The sequence below is a fragment of the Jaculus jaculus genome, chromosome 12 (genome assembly GCF_020740685.1).
Source record: "Jaculus jaculus isolate mJacJac1 chromosome 12, mJacJac1.mat.Y.cur, whole genome shotgun sequence".
NCBI lineage: Eukaryota > Metazoa > Chordata > Mammalia > Rodentia > Dipodidae > Jaculus > Jaculus jaculus.
Window position 1 is genome coordinate 25,213,057 of NC_059113.1, and position 15,609 is coordinate 25,228,665.

At 44.2% G+C, this 15,609-nt stretch overlaps 1 long non-coding RNA gene across 2 annotated transcripts in view; it reads left to right on the top strand.

Moving 5' to 3' along the window:
• LOC123453763 overlaps nucleotides 1–15,271 on the top strand; it is a 68,991-nt gene extending 53,720 nt beyond the window's left edge. The window contains exon 5 of one of the 2 annotated variants that reach the window (XR_006632961.1): nucleotides 15,164–15,271. This is a non-coding gene — a long non-coding RNA (uncharacterized LOC123453763). Of the gene's footprint in view, nucleotides 1–1,702; nucleotides 1,738–15,163 lie in introns of those variants that run through there. The other variant, XR_006632960.1, reaches the window with a different exon arrangement.
• Nucleotides 15,272–15,609: the final 338 nt, after the last annotated feature.

Consider the following 15,609-nt stretch of genomic DNA (forward strand, 5'->3'; position numbering starts at 1 on the left):
CTATATAAGCCAGACACACAAGGTGGCAAAAGTACAAGATTATACATGCACACAAGTTGGCACACGTCTGGAGTTTAATTATTGTGGCTGGAGTCCCTAGCACACCAATTCTCTCTCTCCCTCCATCTTGCTCTTTCTCACAAATAACAAAAGAAAAAGAAAGAAGAAAAGAAAAAGGCCAGTGTTGGACTTGCCTCAAAAAAAAAAAAAAAAAAAAAGTAGCAAGCTAAATTCTAACACAGGCCTGTTGTCTGATTACAAATTCATGTATATTTAAAATTATGTCCTTTGAATAAGTCAATAAGTAGAACTTTTTTTTTTTTTTTTGGTTTTTCAAGGTATGGTCTCACTCTAGCTCAGGCTGACCTGGAATTTACTATGTAGTCTCAGGGTAGCCTGGAACTCACGGTGATCCTCCTACCTCTGCCTCCTGAGTGCTGGGATTAAAGGCATGCACTACCACGCCTGGCCAAAATTTTTTTTTTTTTTAATGGCTGGGCCTTTTTTGTTGTTTTAATTTGTAATCCCAGCATTCAGGAGACTGAGGCAGGAAATGGTGTGTTTGAAGGCAGCCTGAGCTATATAGTGAGAACATGCCTCAAAACAAAATAAGTACATGAGGGCTGGAGAGATGACTTAGTGGTTAAGCGCTTGCCTGTGAAGCCTAAAAACCCTGGTTTGAGGCTCAATTCCCCAGGACCCATGTTAGCCAGATGCATAAGGAGACACATACATCTGGAGTTCATTTGCAGTGGCTGGAAGTCCTGGCATGCCCGTTGTCTCTCTACCTCTTTCTCTCTCTGTCTGTTACTCTCAAATAAATAAATAAAAATAAACAAAAAATTAAAAAAAAATAAGTACGTGATAAAATGAAGGCATAAAATAAAAACCATTTATAGGGCTGGGCATGGTGGCACATACCTTTAACCTCAGCACTTGTCAGCTGAGGTAGGAGGATCACTGTGAGTTTGAAGCCAGCCTTGGCTACAGAGTGCGTACCAGGTCAGTCTGGGCTACAGTGAGACCCTGCCTGAAAACAACAGCAAAGTACTTATCATATACCAGAGGTGATGACTGTCTCAGTTTGGCCATTTTTCATTCAGATGTAACCAACCAGTGATTGGACTTCCTTCTCCTTGGCTCTTGTCTACCTTTGGGGTGGGTCAGCCTCCTCCAGAATCATTCTGAAAAGAACACAGTTCAGTGCTTGTGAGAATTGCCAAAGGATGTAGGATTTCCTGATGGGTTGATCGTGATCTATGGCCTATAGCAAAATTGCTCTCAGCCTCACACGCCCCTTTCAAACTGTTTATCCTCTGCCATTTGTCTCCTTCTTTTCTCACAGAAAACAATTTTACACCATGACACTTTTTCTTTTTTATTTATTTTTTTATTTTAGAGACGAGAAAGAGAGAGAGAGAGAGAGAGAGAGAGAATTGGCGTGCCAGGGCTCTGCTGCTGAAATTGAACTGGAGATACTTGCGCAACTTAGTGGGCATGTGCGACCTTGTGTTTGCCTTTGTGCGTCTGGCTTACATGGGATCTGGAGAGTCAAATATAGGTCCTTAGGCTTTGTAGGCAAGTGCCTTAACCACTAAGCTATCTCTCTAGCCCCGTGACACTTTTTCTAATTTTCACCCTCACCCACCATTGCTCTCTGGAAAACAAGCTTCCAGATCTATTCTTTTTTATTTTTTTCTAGAAACAGAGAATGAATGGGCATGCCCGGTCTCCTAGCCACTACAAACAAATTATGGAGTATGCACCGCCTTGTGCATCTGGCTTTACATTGGCAATGAGGAATCGAACCTGGAGCCTTTGGCTTTGCCAGCAAGTGCCTTAACTGCTAAGCCATCACGCCAGCCCCAGATCTTCTCTTCTTAATGTCAGTAGTCGGAATCATAAAAATGAATAAATTTACTCTTGTTTCTCTCACACAAGTTTCTTTACATAAATGAGTTTATACTGTTTATTAACCACCTTTATTTTCCTCAAGAGTATTATTTTGTGAGATGGAAGCTCTGTGGCTATTTTACTAGATTGATGAGAAAGAAAAAGCAGATGTCCCTGTGCACTGGAGGTCTCTGGCAGAACACAATTTCAATCATATTTTTCTGAGTCATTGTAACAACATTTAAGTTAGTATTCAATATGTTTTCACTTAGAGTATACTGTGTAAAAGAGAAAACTGTGTACAGGTTAGTCAGACCTGGATAGCTCAGTGTTTGCTTTCTACCATTAGTCAAACTTATTTTATTAAGTACGATACAGCCAATGCTAGTTAGACCATTTCCCATCCCACATGGTCTTCTGACTAGAGGAAATCTGACATGGGGGAGACCCTGGGGCTCACCCCTGATGCAGTTAGTGAGAGCAGACCAGCTTCTGATGTCTTCTCCTGGGAGGGCACTGAGTCCCGTCCAGGGAGCCAGAGAGCTGCTAGTACTCAGATAGTGACTTTTCCTTTGTGGTCACATATTGTGTGGTAGATTAAAGATGGCCACAAATGCTTTGACAAGCTACCAACTGAGACATCTGAGCCTTTGCCTCTGCCCCTGGAGTCTTAGATGAGCTCTGGGACTGACCAAGGGGCTATGAGAGACTTGGTGTGGTGGCATTTTTCTCCTCTAGTCCAAGAGACTGGCAGTTCTCACTTTCCGTCTTTTGGAACACTCCTTCATGTAAGCAACCACTGTTCTGTGAGGAATTCAGCAGCTCACAGGAAAACCACGTGGAAGAGATAAGACTCCCCTTACCAATAAGCCAGGGCTGAGCTCCCAAGTGACAGCATCAACAATACTTAGTATTAAAATTCAGTACCAAGTATTGAATTATAAATCAACTAGTGGCCAGTACCAATCTGAGGCCAGGCCAGTAATCCTTTGTGGAGGCTGGGATGCCTAATGAGCTGCTCCGCATGAAGACATCTGCCCAGTGAATTCTTCACATGGCCCTGGTCCACGAGATAAACAGAGTTCATCCTAAGTTATACAGTTACAGAAAATCAGAGCAGCCTTTCCCTCAGAAACATTTCAGTTCTCATTGTGGGGTATAGATATGTTACGTACCATCTTGTTATATTATGTATATTATAAAATATAAAAAAAGAAAGTAAAAAGGGGTTAACTTTAAATTTTTTTGTTTATTTATTTGAGAGTGACAGACAGAGAGAGAAAAAGGCAGATAGAGAGAGAGAGAGAATGGGCGCACCAGGGCCTCCAGCCACTGCAAACGAACTCCAGATGCATGTGCCCCCTTGTGCGTCTGGCTAATGTGGGTCTTGGGAAATCAAGCCTCAATCTGGGGTCCTTAGGCTTCACAGGCAAGAGCTTAACTGCTAAGCCATCTCTCCAGCCCAAAAAGGGGTTAACTTTAAATAAAAATCATAAAATTATTTCTCATGGAACAGTGGTTTGTTGTAAATTGTATACTCATTCTAATAACCATTGTTCTAGAATGGGGGATACTTTGAAACCCAACACAATGTCAGATAACCCCATTTCTGTCAGATGTTTAAAAAGTGCAGAGTGTCCACATAGCACAGGTTCCAACAGGACACAATGAACTTCACACCCATAGCATCCAAATTTGACCTGGACAAGAACACCCAAGCTATAAAGACAGAGAAAGCATTTTCACTATTTCTACACTCTCATTTTTAAAATTATAGCCAGGGGCTGGAGAGATGGCTTAGCAGTTAAGGCTAAGGACCCAGGTTTGATTCCCCAGTATCCACATAAGCACAAGGTGGCAAATGTGTCTGGAGTTCATTTACAGTGGCTAGAGCCTCTGCCTTGCCCATTCTCTCTCTATCTCTCTCTCCCTTAAATTGATTAATCAATTAATTATTAATAAGTAAAAAAATAAAAGCACAACCAGTAAATTACGGCATTTGTTTGTATTTATTAATAGCATAGGACCAAGAGTGGACAATTCATTAGAATCTTGCTATGCTGTAGAAAGAACTTAAACATGCTGGTCCAAAGCCATCCCATAACATATGAATGCTATTTAATACCACTAAAGCCCATATCATTATTTTAAAAAAAAATACAGTCAAACCAGGAGTGGTGGCAGACGCCTTTAATCCTGGCACTTGGGAGGCAGAGGTAGTAGGATTGCTGTGAGTTCAAGGCCACCCTGAGAATACAGAGTTAATTCTAGGTCAGCCAGAGCTAGAATGAGACCCTACCTTGAAAAACCAAAACAACAACAACAACAACAAAACACATATCATCATGGGAGGGTGTAGCATTTTTTAAACCTATAATTTACCATTGAATCTTCATGCTCAATTCTAGCCTGTGACTATAACAGTCATTCCCATAGCTAAGTCTCTGCATGCATCCTTACAGGTTTTGTTATTTTCTAAAGATGCGTGCCTGCCAGCAGAATGGTTGGTTATCGAAAAACACAGAGACGAGAAAGCATTGTCAAGTTTCTTTCCAGAAGTTTCCATCAATTAATAATTTTTCACATGTTGGGCTGGAGAGATGGCTTAGCAGTTAGGGCACTTGCCTGTGAAGCCTAAGGACCTAGTTTCTATTCCCCAGGACCCATGAAAGCTAGATGCACAAGGTGGCACATGCATCTGGAGTTCACTGCACTAGCTGGAGGTCCTGGCAAGCACATTCTCTCTCTCTTTCTGTCTCTTCCTATCTCTCTCTTAAAATAAATAAATAAAAATTTAAAAAATATTTCCATGTGTCCATTTCCCAGCGCCCTCAACAATACTTGCTATTATAATTCAAAAACCATTTTGCCAATTTAATAAAAAAGTTTGTGCTATACATAGACATATGACATGTATATTGTATATTAAATTTACACTTTGAATTTTCCTTTCTGCCTCTCCTTCCTATTTATTTTTATAAGCTGTCCCTTTTTTGTAGGAAGGAATAAAGCATGCTGTAAATGAGCCACTTTAGAGAGGTATTTCCTAATTCTGAGAGGGATGGAAATGGCAGTTTTATTAGTCATTACCTCCTCGTTTGTAAGTATAAAGACAACACCAATTGGCCTAATCAAAAAGGAATTTACTGGGCACAGCCGGACTTAATGGTTCGAACAATAACTTCAGCATTCCCCAATTCTCCGCTCTCAGTTTCCTCCACTTACCTTTATTCACAGGATGACTCTTGCATAAGTCTAGGGAAAGAGACAGTGTCTTTCCAAGAGCTGGATTCGGCGGCCAGAATTATGGAATACTCTGATTGGCTAGACCTTGGTTCTTTCTGGTTTTAGGGACATGATGAATTTTACCACAGCCAAACTAAATGAGTCTTATAGGAGTGAGGGCTGGATGATCAGAGCAAGGGATGTTGACAGAATTTATAAAACAAAAAAGGAGGGGGACTGAAGAGATGGCTCAGCAGTTAAGGTACTTGCCTGCAGGGCTTAAGGACCCGGGTTTGATTCCCCAGTACCCACATAAACTAGATGCGCATGGTGGTGCATGCATCTGGAGTTGGTTTGCAGTGACTGGAGGCCCTGGTACTCCCGTTCCTCTCTGTGCAAATTAATTAATTAATAATTTTTTTAAAGGATACATCAATTTGAGCAGATGTGACAGGTTTTGACCATCCCACTGTTCTTTCTGGGTCTGGAATAATGGTGGACTTGATGTAACAGAAGCAAGGTCTAGGTCCTGTCACCGCTAAGTGCAGTGACTCAATAAGTTCAAGAGAATTCACTCATCAATGAGAATCACAGCCACCTTGTCCACTTCAGACGATTCTGGTAAGACTTCAATAAGATTGAGAATGCAAAAAAAAAAAAATGTTCGTTAAGATAAAGTATCACACAAATGTGCATTGCATATAAATAAAAATAAAAGTAGAAAATTATGTGTGTGCAAAATTGCCATATTCCATGAAAGTCTCCCTGAGAAATAAATGAACAGTCAGTGGGTCAGCTCTGAGGCCACACTCTCCTCTCAATTCTACTGAAGTCAGTTCACTTTTAAAAAATATTTCTTTACTTACTTATTTGTGAGCAGAGAGAGACAAGGGAGAGTGTGGGCACACTAGGGGCTCTTGTCACTGCAAAAAATCTCTAGGCACATGCACCACCTTGTACATCTGGACTTCGGTAGGTATTAGGGAATTGGACCTGGGCCAGGAGCGCCTTTAACCACTAAGCCATCTCCCCAGCCTGAAATCAGTTCACTTTGATCAAGCTCAAAGCCGTGTTGAACCACTGTCCACGGGAAGCAGGAAAGAAGCCTGTGGAACTGAATCCTGTTGAGCTCAGCTCAGGGGAGGGCAAGAGGAAGAAGTGGGACATGGATCTCTCTGGGTGGGAGGCAGAGGTCTTTTGGCTGGGGAATTTGTTTGGAAATAGCCACATGCAGGCAGGGACCAAGTACAGATGATTATATATGGACTTGGTTGGGTTTTTTTTTTTTTTTTTTGGTTGGGTTTTTTGTTTGTTTGTTTGTTTTTTCCTGGTTGCCCATTGAAACCTGCGCTAATTTATTTATTTTTTATTTATTTATTTTTTTAGCATTTGTGCATGTCCCTGCTCATGTCTGCCAGGATATGGCAGATGATAAGAGGCTGAGCAGAGGAAATCCCACCAGCCTGCCTCAAGGCCAGAGATGCTTCTGTGTGGGTGTCTGTCTGCAGACTGGGGTTCTGAGAGGTGACCAGTTCCCAAAGTGCAATTCTCTACCCATCTTTCCCATCCCTTTAGTTAGAGTCTCACCATCCAAACAATTCTTTGCAGGAATTATTACCAGAAAGCCTTGCTGACATGCAAATATGGAGAGAAGGAAGGGCAGGTGTGGGAAAGGGCTAGCAAACGCATCACCTCCCATTGATCCTTACCCCCACCCCATTTGCAGGAGGTCCAGTATAGATAGTGGGATTAAACGGGGGTCCCGAGTGAGGACAGTTGGTACTTGAGGGGAACAAGGAGACTTGAAGTTACTTTTTGCCCGTTCCTGAGAATGGCCTATGTGAATGCGCACTTAAAATGCATCCCAATGAATCGCCGTCACACCTGACCTCATCTCTCGATTTAAACAGGGCAGACAGCAGCCTTCACCTGTCACTTTGGCAGCAGATCTTGCTGATTGTTTACTTCTTAGTGCCCTCTTGAAGACTTCTGACATTGGAGCCCCCCTGGCTGGATATGGCTTTCAGTATCAATCTGTTAAAAACAAAATCTGAGTTTTCTTGACTTCCAGATGGTATGTGTGCACGGCAATGCTGTGGCTTCAGGACGATGGACAAGCTTATTTTCTAAACAAAAGAGTTCAGGGCCTGAAGGCAGCTTCCCTCTATTTGGGGCTGTCTGGGTTCTTAGCTATCTTTTGTTTCTTCTCGGTAACTTCTTTTGCCTAGAATGACTCGCCAGGATGGTGTTTGCTGCCTATTAAGTCACTGCTTCCACTGGCTGTGGCGTCCCCATTCAGATGCAATATGACCTCATCAATATGGCACCATGTGAAAGCAAAGAACTGGAAAGTTTCCCTTTTGGCACTGTTGACCCCCACTCACCCTGGCAGTTTCCACACGCAACACTTTCCGTGTTCACTGAGCTCAGAGTTGGAAGGTTTGAAACGTAAGACCTCTCAACTTCCCAGGTCTGGCCATATAACAGTCATCTCCACTGGATGTCAGAACAATGGGTCACTTTAGACGATCAGAATGTGGAGGAACTCGAGGGGCTGGTGTCTCAGTATATGCTACATTTAGCCCAGTGAGAAGACTAAGCAATGAGGTGGTCAGGGCTCCTGCTGAAGTAATGCAGGCACAGATGGAGGAGGAGGAGAATGGTTTTGCAGAAGGAAAGAAAGCTGGCTGTAGAGTGGAGTCTAAATGGGACCAAATGGCAGGCGGACAGCCCTCCCAGGACCTGCAGCAACAGTGGCCCAGCCAGCCTATTTGGTGGAGCTTTGAGACCTGGGCCAGTCAAGAGAGGCCAGTCACATGTGAAATAGCCTCTAACTTTACCTGAGAATGCCATCAGCTAATAGCCACCAGACAGATGTAGGAAAGAGCCTGAACATCCCAAATATGTGCACCAGAGGCCCTCTCTACAGTGAGCCATAGTTTTTCCTTGTGGTGGTTTGGTTCAGGTGTCCCCCATAAACTTAGATGTTCTGCATGCTAGGTTCCCAGCTGATGGAGATTTGGGAATTAACACCTCCTGGAGGCAGTGTATTGATGGGGGTGGGCTTATGGGTGTTATAGCCAGTTTCCCCTTGCCAATGGTGGGCACACTCTCCTGTTCCTGCTGTCCACCTGATGTTGGCCAGGAAGTGTTGTGTACCCTCTGCTCATCCCATGGTTTTCCCCTGCCATCGTGGAGCTTTCCCTCAAGTCTGTAAGCCAAAATAAACCTCCCCCTTTTTTTCCCCAAAGCTGCTTTTGGTCGGGTAATTTCTGCCAGCAATGCAAACCTGACTTCTGCATTCCTCCTCCTCTTCTCCTGACAGAGATGTGATGTAGGGGTGAGAAGGACAGCTGTGAGGAGGGCTGCTCTCCATCACAGCCTGAACTCTGCCGAAGGAACTGTTTCCATCATGGAAGCCCACTGCGTGTGGCGGCACATGCCTGACACCCCGGCATTTGGAGGCTAAGTGGGGCAGGAGGTACATGCTAAGTTTGAGGCCAGCCTGGAGTACATAAATGAGATCCTGTCTTAAAAAAACGAAAATACATACATTCATATGTACACGCATAAACAAATGATAGATAAAAATTGGAGCCTTTAAGCTAGGCTGGGCAGTTAGCTGCTGTTTTACCTCCTGATGAGTGTTGAGAAAGGCCAGCAGCTAGAGACAACATTAGCATATTACATGTCTCTGCACAGCTGGAAGGGGTGTGTGTGTGTGTATGTGGGAGAGATCAGGATGCTCCATGTCCTTGCTACAGGGGTGACAGAACCCCAGTTTCTCAGCATACATTCTTGTCAGTTCTTGCAGTGTGAACGGAACTCTTGCGGCTCTTTCTTCGGCTCAGATGTTGCACTGAGGACTGGCTAGGGCTCCCCTCACCATCCGTTTCTGAGGACGTGGCTTTAGCTCCTCCTTCCTGCACGTCCTCTGTCATTAGTGGTTTCTGTGTTTGGTGTTTGCTTATCTCACCGATGCTCTTCCCCTGCCCAAGCCCTCTTTCCAGATTTTGAACTTCCTGGGAATTCTATTTTCTTCTGTGTCCCAAGGAATGAGACTAGACCTAACACTCAGACTGACCTAGCAACCATGAATGAGAATGCGTGACAAAAAATCTCAAAGACACAAAAATGCAGGCCTCTTTAATGGGTCTCAATCAGCAACAGTAAACCCAGATCTAGAAGTCAGACCCCCCCAAAAATATAAAATGGCCTATTGTACCCTTCCCTGCTGACTGGTCCTTTTCGTTTATATGTTCTTTTCCTAGGGACATTTAATTCATTAGAAAATAACAAGTGGGGCTGGGAAGGTGACTCAATAGTTACAGGCACTTGATTGCAAAGCCTGCCAGCCTGGGTTCAATTCTCCAGCACCCATGTAAAGCCAGAGACAAAGTGGTGCTAACATGTGGCAACTGTTTGCAGTAGCAAGAGACCCTGACATACCCACACCCACACATGCATACACATGAACAAATAAATAAAAATTGGGCTGGAGAGATGGCTTAGTGGTTGAGCGCTTGCCTGTGAAGCCTAAGGATCCCGGTTCGAGGCTCAATTCCCCAGGACCCACATTAGCCAGATGCACAAGGGGGCGCACGCATCTGGAGTTTGTTTGCAGTGGCTGGAGGCCCTGGCGCACACATATTCTCTCTCTCTCTCTGTCACTCTCACATAAATAAAAATAAACAAATATTAAAATAAATAAATACAATTTTTTAAAAAAAAATAGTAATGATAGCAAAGACTCAATGAGCACTTACTACATGCCAGGTTTTGTATTTGATGCTTTTGTATTTTGTCCCATGAAGTTGCATAATTTCTTCTGAGGTTAAAAAAATAATTTAAGGTTGAAAAATAAGCTGAGGAAGCTGTGGTTGGGGACATGGAGAGACAGACAGAAGCTGCTGGGTTGGAGTATGAACAATGTCCTGCTCTCTTCCTTTGTAGCTCAATTCCAGGCTCGTCTCTTCATTTTGCTGCCAAAATCCTCTATACTGCGGTGGACACTCAATGTTTCCCTCTCCCATTTCTTTAACCGCCGACTTCCACCCCCATAATTCTAATTGGAATGCTCTCCACAAGGTCACCATGACTTTGCTCTGGCCAAAGACAATAGGTGATCTTTTTCCCCCCTCCACTCTCATCCTTTCTAACTCCATGGCAGTACTGGACCTTGTTAATTACCCCATCATCTGGATTCGCTCCCCAGTTTTTCCCTTCCGCTGCTTTCTACAGGCTGGGCTCTCCATGCGTGTCCTGAGTGTAAGTGTTCTGTGACACACCGTGACCGCCACGGCCCCTGTGACTACCCTGTCTCTGCTGTGGCTCCCAAATCTACCACCCAGCTCAGACTGCCTCTGTGCCCCTGAATGCTGTGGTCACCACACAGCCTGCAGGCCTCCAAACAAAAGTGCCGTCTTCCTTCAGTTTAGTTCCTCTTCCAAGAGGGTACACGTTTCCAAGAGTCTAAAGAAAATGCAAGCCTGGAGCCTCGCTAGCTACAGCCAGACCCCAAGCTGCTCTCATTACTGCTTTCCCCCAGCTCAACCCTTACTGACGCCCAAGGCCTGCTCATTCATCTCAGCTCCATCTCTCAACGCTCCAAGTTTGTCTCCAGAATGCTTCACTTGAAAGCAAAATTTCCCAATCCGTATCTTTAGAATGATCTTTGATCTGGACATTCCACTTTTAGAAATTCATCATAAATAAGTAGAGGCAGATGTAAGTCAAAGACTCATATACCAGAATCCTAAGTGGGAGCAACTAAAGTGGATAAGAATGAGGAATTAGAACACCATGGTGTGGTTGCTGCAAAGGTACAATGCTGAGAATTAAGGCACGCTTCAAGAGAAGATGTGTGACGGTATGGGGGACATGCTCTTTCTACACCATTAAATGCAAAAGACAAGGGAGGGAGAGATGAGCGGGCAGAGCACAGAGAAAGCCTTAGGGCTGAGGAAATAGTCTGTGTAGGATGCTGAAATGGCTGACATGTGTCATCATGCCTCTGTCCAAAGCCATATAAGTTACAAGTCCAAGAGAGAACTCTAACATGAACCACAGACTTTGGGGTATTTATATTGTGAATGTGGCTTCATTAGTTGTAACAAGCCTGTCACTCTGGTGGGGGTCACAGGGGAGGCTATGCAAATGTGAGGGGAAAATAAAAAGTTTAAAAAATATATTCATCAAAGGAGAAAGTGTGGGTGGGGAGAGGGAGGGAATTAACATGGGATTTTTTTATAATCATGGAAAATGCTAATAAAAATTAAAAAATAAAAAAGTATATATATATATTCATGTTTGGGCTGGAAAGATGGCTCAGCAGTTAAGGCAATTGCCTGCAAAGCCAAAAGACCTGGGTTTGATTCCCCAGGATCCACATAAAGCCAGATAGATACATAAAGTGGAACATGCCTCTGAAGTTCGTTTGCAGCAGCTGGAGGCTTGCAGCAGCTGGAGGCTCTGGCATGCCCATTCTCTCTCTCTCTCTGTGTCTTCTCTCAAATAAATAAATAAAATCTTTTTAAAAATATTTTATTTATTCATTTATTTGAGAGAGAGAGAGAGAGAGAGAGAGAGAGAAAGCACGCCAGGGCCTCCAGTCACTGCAAACAAACTCCAGATGCATGCGCCCCCTTGTGCATCTGGCTAATGTGGGTCCTGGGGAATCAAACCTGGGTCCTTTGACTTTGCAGGCAAATGACTTAACCGCTAAGCTATCCCTCCAGTCCTAAAATCTTTTTTTTAACAAGTTAAAGGAAGGATTGAGGAGGAAAAGAAGGAGGAAGGGAGGGAAGGAGGGAGGAAAAGAGGGAGGAAGAGAGAGAAAGGAAAGGAAAGGTACAAAAAACAAACCTATAAATGTGAATAAATGTCTCCCTATCTCAAGCCACTCTTTTTGGCATCTCAGCACACTGTGAATCACACAGTCCCATCCAGCTCTTTCCCTCCTGGGACACTGCGTGTCAGGAAAACTGCGGCAGGCTCAGAAATGGAGGAGGAAGGCGAGCTGAGGAAGGGCTCTAGCCTGTCCATCTCCGCCTCTCCCTTCCTCTGAGCTGATACTCAGTGCTGAATGCTGCCGATAACTGAGAAGAAAGACCACAAATAATTGTTTTCCACCTGCCAGTTCTGTCCAGTGAGGGACAGCTGGCCTTTATCCACCTCTTCCTCATGTACCCAACGATATGCGGCACTTTAAACCTCTCCGTTGAGTCACTTGTCACATTCTATGTTTCTTCTTTAATTCATGAGCTGAGTGAGCCCTTTGACAGATGTTCCTCTTCCATTTGTATGAGAATCATGAGTAATCTTTTTAAAAAATATGTCCTGTGGCCTGAGAGTATAGCTCTGCAGTAGAGCACTTGGTTAGCATGTTACACTCCACCCCCCACACCAAGTTAGATGACACATAGGTAGATAATAAATAAATACATAAAAATAAGTAATATATCCTTCAACACATCAAACCTGCCTATTGTGCTCTTTCTCCCTCTCTTCACACATCCAATCCCTGTTTCCACTTCAGGTCTCAGCTCAAATGGCACATCCGCAGAGAAGGCACCTCAAGTCTTCATCAAGTCCTCCTTGACTTCCTCTCTTATTGGTCTGTTCCAGAACCCTTGGTCATAGTTTGTTTTCTGTTTGTTCACTAATGTCAAGGTGTCAAATTGCCTATGATGTAAATGTAAGATTTTCTTCTTTATATTTTTCCTTTCCTGCTCTCTTCCTTGTTGGATCTTTTTAAAATAAAATTTGTTTATTTGCAAGCAGAGAAGAGAGAGAGAGAGAGAATGCAAATGGACATGCCCGGGTCTCTAGCCAAAGCAAATGAACTCCAGATGCATGTACCACTTTGTGGTTTACTTGGAAACTGAGGAACTGAATTCAAGTCGTTAGGGTTTGTGGGCAAGTGCCTTAACTGCTGAGCCATCTCTCTAGTGCCCCTTTTGGATCTTTTTAAAAATATTTATTTGTGAGGAGAGAGAGAGAGAGAGAGAGAATGTGAGTATGGGAAAGCTTGAGCCTCTTGCCACTGCAAATGAACTCCAGATGCATGCACTACTTTGTAAATCTGGCTTTACAAATTACGGGTATAGGGAAATAGAACCGGAACCAGAAGGCTTTGCACTCTGGTGCCCTTAATTGCTGAGCCATCTCCCCAGCTTCCTTTTTGGATCTTTTGAGACACTGTCTTCATAAAGCTCATACTGGCCTCAAATTCACATTCCTGCCTCCACCTTCCAAATACTGGGATTATGGCTCTGCCTCACTACACCCAGATTATATTATGTTTTATTTTGTACATTTTCCATAATATGTATACTTTTTTATAATGCTTAAAATTGCATCTTTAATTACTACCTTCAAAAGGGGTAGAAAGTGAGAACCACGGTATTTTGACTGCTGATTGCTTCTTACATCTCTGTGGAAGCCTCCCTCCTCCAACTACCCTAGCCCACCCAGACTGCTTCCCACACAAACTCCTTTTGCAAATCGCAGCTATATTCTCTTCCACACAATCACCCTTAATGAAGCATTCTGTAGTAGCATAATGAGCATATGTGTGTGAGAGAAAGCGAGAGAAAGAGAGAGAGAGAATAGGACCCTAAGAAGAATAAGTCCTGTTTCTCTCTAAAAATGTTTATAGCTTGCCAGACATGGTGGCACAAGTCTTTAATCCTAGCACTTGGGAGGCCAAGATAGGGGGATCGTTGTGAGTCTCAGGCCAGCCTGAGACTACATAGTGAATTCCAGGTCGGCCTGGACTACAGCAAGACCTTACCTAGAAAGCCACACCGCAACCCCAAATAAAGGAAAGATTATAACCTAATGGATTATAAAAGACAAAAAGAAAGAAACCATGGGTATATCCTAGGGGCAAAGCCTATCTTAGGACATGTAAGGCCGTGGGTTCAATTCTCTGCATCAAATAAACGAGCGTATGTAAGTGGCAATTTATGTAGCCATATGAGGTACCATTGAACCAAGAGCCATAGCTTTCTATGAATGCTCACTAAAGCCAGCGTGGCTTCACGCCTGCCGTCAAGATTTCAGCCTCATGAGTCTTTTTTTATTGCACAGCTACACAGAAGGCAAGACCCTGCCTTGGTTTCTTCAGTGTGACACACTGGGCCACTTGTAGCCCAGACACACCAAAGAGGTTCCCAGTGATGGGTTCACATGCCCCCCAGAGCAACTGGCAGGATCCACTGGGAGCCATGAGTTTATTATTAGTTTATTATTATTATGACGTGAAATTTGACTGAAACGTGGTCTCCACTGCAGTGGAATGTGCACCCATCCTCACCGTATAAATGACCTCGTTGTCCAAAGTCGTATGCTCACGATTGTTGAACTCCTGCTGAAACATTTGGTGCTGATGGAAAAAAGTCACTTGGAGGCTGAAAAAACTAGACATCTGTGTCTGGGTAGGAGTTATTGTGCAATGGAGGACAGCACACGCTCCTTCCGTTTGCTATCACAGGAGCTCAGAGCGTAGATAGCAAGGATGTTTCTAGAAGGTAGGCGTTGGCTTGAACAAAAACCTAAGGCCTGTTGCCTTTGCCTATGTGGCCTGTAACTCTTCCATCTGGTCACAAAGGTGCCATCTGTTGGAGCACCACTTGCTCAGCACCCTCTCTAGCTAAGGGGCACAGAGGTCAGGGCAGAGCTGCGTCACCACACTTAATGCCGCGTGCAGCAGCGCCTTGAAATTGCTCCCACTCTTCAGAGCTGAACCTCTGCTATGACGACATTGCCCAGCCACGTCTAAGTGCTCGTTGACTGTATCCTGGGCCCAGAGGACCAGAGGAATTGGGATCAGAGAGGTCGCTATACTTGGTCTCAGGATTCTTCTACATGTAGCCTCTCCAATTGGCCTGAGAAATTGTCCTCTTCTGACCTCAAGTTAGTTCACTGCCTCCTACATCCTTTTGTTCTTTGAAAAAACCCCTGGCTGACCTTCTCCAAGTGCACTCTTTTCTCCTTAAGATAACATCAAAGAAAATAATTGTTCTCTCTGTCTCTCACCCAGGACTGGAGTATGCTAAGCATAGGTTCTACCATTCAACTGCACCCCAGCATCTGTTCCCCAAGTTTACTGTGATACTGATTTCAGCAAAGACGTCTAGGCCTGAAAGACCAGAGTCTGACCCCATGTGGTTAAGAAATGCTGGCCAGGATACCCTGGCTCACAAGCCAGAGGAGAGGCTGGTTGGCTGAGAAGGAGGGCAAGTTTCTCGGAAGCTGGCACTGAGGCACGGTGGGACTCTTAAGTACCGCGGACGGTCTCTGAATGTGACAGCCCAGAGCCCCGCAGGAGCAGCCAAGTGCCAGGCTGCAATGCCAGGCAACTGTGCTTGGGTCTCCCAGCGGGCCCTCATCCCACTCTAGGACAGGATAAAAGATGATCACATGTGCTTAGCAACTTGGCTGAGACGGTTTCCACGCACGCCTGTTGGCCACATTGATCTGCCTCCC